Genomic DNA, 6,159 nt, shown 5'->3' on the forward strand with positions numbered 1-6,159 from the left:
ATTAACCGAACCAAATTAACTGAAATTTTTTCTTTAACATTAATCCAACCGAAATTATTTGACTGTTAATCGAACCAAAATTTATTTGAAAATTTTTAACCGATTTTTTTTCTTTAACCATTAATCGAACCAAAATTATTTGACTGTTAATCGAACCCAAATTTATTTGAAAATTATTAGCCGAATTAACTGAATAAAATAAATTATTTTTCTTTAACCGTTAATCGAACCAAAATTTATTTGAAAATTATTAACCGAACCAAATCAACCGTTTTTTTTCTTTAACCATTAATCGAACCGAAATTATTTGACTGTTAATCGAATCAAAATTTATTTGAAAATTATTAACCGAATAAAATAAATTATTTTTTCCTTAACCGTTAATCGAACCGAAATTTATTTGAAAATTATTAACCAAATCGAATTAACCGAATTTTTTTCTTTAACCATTAATAGAACCGAAATTATTTGACAGTTAATTGAACCGAAATTTATTTGAAAATTATTAACCGATTAACGATTAATTTGGTTCGGTTAATAATTTTCAAATAAATTTCGGTTCGATTAACGGTTAAAGAAAAAATAATTTATTTAAACAAATAATTTTTTTTAAAAATTTATCATTAACAAACTTTTACAAGTCAAATACAAATTGTTGTAAGTTATAACCATTGGGGAGCTTTGGTTTTATGGTTTTGGCGCTGGTCACTCTCACCCTTAACACATGTTTGATTCCCCTTGAGCGCATATTTGTGTTCTTCTATTTTTTATTTCAATTTGATGGTGACACATGTCACCACCCAATTGGTTAAAAATCAGTTAATTAAATAATTTAAAAATCATAAATAAAACCTTCCAATCATGTATTGACACGTGTCATATTCAAATTTGATAGTTAAATTTATTTAATTGAATTAAAATAGTGACTAAATTGATATAATATGTAAATATTAATGACCAAATATATAATTATGCCATTTTTATTAACGAACACATCACCAAGTCTGTTAAAATTAACGGTGCGTTGGTCTGATTGAATCAATTAAAAAGTTTGGTGATCAAATTGAGATAAAAAATAGTTCGGTGGCAAGATTGATTACTGACCATAGTTTGGTGGTCTCTCGTGTAGTTTACCCTATTATTTTTCAATAATTTAAGAGATTATAAGATAATATTTACTTAAAATTTACATATACATCCTACCAACAAGATTATTTGAATGCATAAACCTCTAACAGATGTAAAGGTGTTGAATGTCCTATATGAAATTATCCAACATGGCAAAATGAGGATAGATCCAATAGTTTTTATAAAGATTTGAAATTTGAAAACAAATCGATTCATGTACGGGCCTAAATTTGATTTGGAAAAAGGCAAAGCATCCCGTTTTACGTTTGTCATACACAAAAAGCGGCCCTCCGTGAAAAGCAAAATATATAGGGAAAAATGTTTGGTCTTCAAAATCACCATTGATCCTTTAACAATTCAATAACCTTTCTCATGGAAGGTCTGTTAATAGGAAAGGCTGAAGTACACTGGAGAGCCACGTTCAACACTTTCTGAATCTCCTTCAAATCTGATGCTGATGGCTTCATCCTTGGATCAACAATCTGGGCTACAAATTGGGCAGATGATGAAGATAAAGCAACCTCCGTAACCCACTTCACCACGTTCTTATTCTCACCAAACGATGGGTCATTTGGCGTTTTCCCGGTGATCAATTCCAGCAACACCACGCCAAAACTATAAACATCGCTCTTTTCCGTCACTTTCAATGTGTAACTATATTCTGCAATCATTTTAATAGTAAGCTAACTGCCATTGCAAAAGAAAAGAAGCATTAAAAAGTGTACCTGGCGCGATATAGCCATGGGTTCCGGCGACGAGAGACATGGCTGCGCCACCACCACTGTCGCCGACTGTTATCTGAAACGTTTTAGCCAACCCGAAATCCGCTACCGCGTCCAGCAATATATTGTTACTCTTCACGTCGCGATGCACGATGGGAGGCTGACAATCATGGTGCAAATAGGTCAACCCCTTAGCGGCGCCGATAGCTATTGTGAACCGCTTCGGCCAATCCGCTAAGCCTGCGCACTTGTCGCCGTGCAAAAAGTCGCCCAAGCTCCCATTCTCCATGTACTCGTAAATCAGTATCCTGAACTCATCTCCGCTGCAACACATGAGTAATTTCACGATGTTCCCATGTCGGATCCGACTCAATAACTCGGTTTTGGATTTGAACACATCTTCCGCCTCACGTTTAACACCCCATAATCTTTTAACCGCCACCGTTTGACCAGTTTTGAGTTTCAGCTTATAAACCCGACCCGACCCACCTGTTCCGATGATACACTTTAAGAAATGGGAATATCTGCTCTTCGCTGAACTCGATCCGTTGAAAGAGGTGACTTTATACGGACGTCGGATTTTGCTTACAAATTTGGAGTGGGTTCTAAAATACCATACGAGGGACCCGATAAGTAGAAGAAAACAGGATGTTATAATAGCAATGACATATAATGTAGCGGGTTTGATTCTCGGGCATGGCGGAAGCGGTTCCAAGCTCGGGCTACAAAGATTCGGATTACCCAATAAACCCGTTACGAAATACTCGTGATTGAAGCCCGAAGGCACTCTGCAATTCAAAAAATTATCCGAGAGGTTAAACTGGTTCAGCCTCAGCTTCTTTAAATCCTCTGGAATTTTACCACTCAATAAATTACCGGACAGATCGAGGTAAAGCAATGCCGGTAGGCTCCCGAGGGTGGGTGGAATTTCACCGGTGAATCGGTTTCTGGCAAGGTTCAGCTCAGTTAACTCAGTCCATGAACTCACTGAATCTGGTATCTTCCCTGTTAACTCGTTATCTTGCAAATCAAGCGTTTGTAACTTCAGATCAGTGATGCAATATGGCAGTTCACCAGAAAATTTGTTTTTGCTCAGATTAATTTGTGTCAAATTCTCCAGTTTACAAATACCTACTGGAATCTCGCCGGATAAATTATTACCGGAAATCCGAAACTGGTTAGTTGTTGAAGTGCTGAGATTGAAGAAGAAATTGAACCCTCGAAATGATTGTTATGTAATTCCAGAAATTGAATTAAAGCGCGACCCCAAAAATTTTCGGGCACGTTACCAGAAAGTGTATTATCACCCATTCGAACATAATTCAAGGATTCACATTCACCGTACGATTCCGGTATTTTCCCGGAGAACCGATTCTTAAAAACGACAATGCGTTGAAGCTTCTTTTTGGAGCAAAGAAACGGCGGTAACTCCCCGTCGAAATTGTTTGTTGAAACATCAAATTCTTCCAATGGAGAAAACTTACCCAGGTCGGACGGTAACTTCCCAGTGAAGCTGTTATTGAATATCTTTAACTGAGTGAGGTATTGATTCGAAGATAAAACTTGAGGAATTTCTCCGGTGAAAAAGTTGTCATTGAGATTCAAAGATTCCAGTTGCATTGCAGCGATTTTCTTCGGTATTTTCCCGGTGAGGCTGTTCTGTGAAACGTCGAGTCGAAGCAGAGCTGGCAACTCAGCTAAACTCTCAGGTAACTCACCGGTTAACTGGTTCTGGTACAGCTCGATTTGCACCAAATTCTTTAACATTGATAAGCTTTCTGGGATTTTACCGCTCAAAAAATTGCATGATAAATCGAGATTCTGTAACGAAACGAGATTACCAATGGAAAACGAAATTTCTCCCACGATATTCGAGTTTGATAACCATAAAACTTCTAGCTTCGACAAGTTTCCTATCTCCTTCGGCAAATGACTCGCTTTAAAAGGACTAAACCCGAGTTCGAAATTAGTTAGTAAGATTACCCAGAAATGAAGGAATCTTTTCGTCAAGTACGTTCCCACCAATTGAAGGACTTAGAGAGATCGCATCTGTCCGAAGCTGAGGGGAATATCACCTGAGAAATTGTTGTTAGAAAGTGGAAGAACTTCCAGATTCTCCGATGAGAAATCCGGTAACTCGCCGATGAATAAGTTATCCGAGAGGTCAAACTCCCGTAGACGAAAACATGGAGAGAAAGCCTGAGAAGATAGAACCGTTGAGGAATTATCAGCGAGATAGAGAAATCGGAGGGTCCGAATCCGGCAGAACTCAAACGGAAACCCGCCCGAGATTCCATACCCAGAAAGATCAATCGAAATAACAATATGATTCCGAGCTTCGCAGCTAATGCCGGTCCAATTACACGGGCTTTGGTCGGGGTTCGAAATAACCCAATCACGGAGTTTCCAATTCGGATCGCCAAGCTGGGAATTCTGGACCCGACTCAGGATTTGAGAGTCTCCATTAAAAGAGACCACAGAAGGTAAAGCAAAAGAAACCCAGAAAACGCAGAAAAGCAAAGCTTCGAAATTTGGATTTCTCGTTTCAAGGCGAAAAAACAAAAACGACAGTGTCATGTCTTTGTCACGGGGTTTAGGATCTTTTCGTAATAGTTAAAGATAGTAACGGTTGGGAGGGAAAAGGAAGTAGTGCGTGAAAATGGTGAGGAATACGATGTAAGAAAATTGAGAATAAGAATCAAATTATTGTTTAGATGTTAAAAGTGAAGTTAGAATATTGTTTTGGATCAAATTGTTAGAATTTGGAAAGTTAGTGGCTAATTCAAATTATGCTAGAAAGTTGGGGATGTAATTGCAAGTTTTCAAATGTTGAAGTATTAGATTGAGTGAAGTATTATAATGCTGGAATTAATGTTTGGATACTGAATTTGAAGTTAGAATGATGATTTGGGAACAAATTACAAATTTGGTTAAGTTTAGTGGTTTATTCGAAAAGATTGGAAATTTTAGGGGTTAAATGAAAAGTTTGTAAATGTGGTTATAGTAGATTGAATATATTATTTTAACGCTGAAAATTTTGGGTATTAAGTTTAGATTTAATTAAGTGGTGAAGGATCATTTTAAATTAAATAGAAAAGTTATAATGAATTCTAAAAGATTCATATGTGATGATAATTGTGAAGTTTGCGAAAGTTATAACATAATGAATTTGAGAATTATTTGGAAATGTAAGGTTTTATTAAATAGTGAAGTGATTTATATTAGGATATAATATGTGCATTTTATTATTGGATTTAGAATATTTTAGTATAAATATTATTTTAACGCTGAAAATTTTGGGTATTAAGTTTAGATTTAATTAAGTGGTGAAGGATCATTTTAAATTAAATAGAAAAGTTATAATGAATTCTAAAAGAATTCATATGTGATGAATAAATTGTGAAGTTTGCGAAAGTTATAACATAATGAATTTGAGAAATTATTTGGAAATGTTAAGGTTGTTATTAAATAGTGAAGTGATTTTATATAGGATATAATATGTGCATTTTATTATTGGATTTAGAATATGTTAGTATAATAATAATATATGCTTGTGTTGTGTATATGATTTTATTTAGACTGCAACATATATCGTGAGCAAAGCGAATAAAAAATGAAGGATAAAGTACGAGACTAAAAGGTTATAGTCATAGAAGGATTTAGCGAGACAAATAAGGTGAGTGCAATTTATTTATTTAATTATTCTTATTGACAAAGACTTGAGATAAGTCAACCTCATATGACTTATTTTTAAAGTATGATTTAATTTTGATTATGGAATGTTTTCGTAATGCTTATATAAAGGTTTTATGAATGATTTTAGGGCATGAATACCCCAAAGTATTTTATCTGATGTTGTATTTTAAATTATGGATGATTTCAGGTATGAACTGTCGAAGTTATGAATTTTATATTGATGAGATGAAAATGTTTCCAAATTGAAATGCTTGATTAATAAATGTATATGAACTTATCTGAAAGCCCATTATATGTTGCATGGAGAGTCATAGGTACACTTGGCATGCCATTCTGTTGAGTAATTCTTATGATGATGTTATGGTACATTCGTGCACATTAAAGAAAGGCACAATTGGTTCAAATGATCAAAGAAAGGCATCATTAGTGCAAATTATATGAATGCACTTGGAGTGCATATTCTAATGATAATGATGGCACCGTTGGTGCTTAGTGCACACATTATTTTCTACTCACGTGCCTTGCATTCTCTTACATATATTGATAGGGAAGTGGTGGCTGGTTAATGAACGTTGCTCTTGTTGAAGAATCAAACCTAGAAAGCAGTGTCCAA

General features: G+C 35.1%; 1 pseudogene; it reads right to left on the reverse strand.

Annotated features, from left to right (window-relative positions):
* Window positions 1–1,388: 1,388 nt before the first annotated feature.
* On the reverse strand, window positions 1,389–4,427 carry LOC120195593 (annotated as a pseudogene).
* Between the last annotated feature and the right edge of the window lie 1,732 nt (window positions 4,428–6,159).

The sequence above is a fragment of the Hibiscus syriacus genome, unplaced genomic scaffold, assembly GCF_006381635.1.
Source record: "Hibiscus syriacus cultivar Baekdansim isolate YM2019G1 unplaced genomic scaffold, ASM638163v2 tig00117016_pilon, whole genome shotgun sequence".
Classification (NCBI taxonomy): Eukaryota; Viridiplantae; Streptophyta; class Magnoliopsida; order Malvales; family Malvaceae; genus Hibiscus; species Hibiscus syriacus.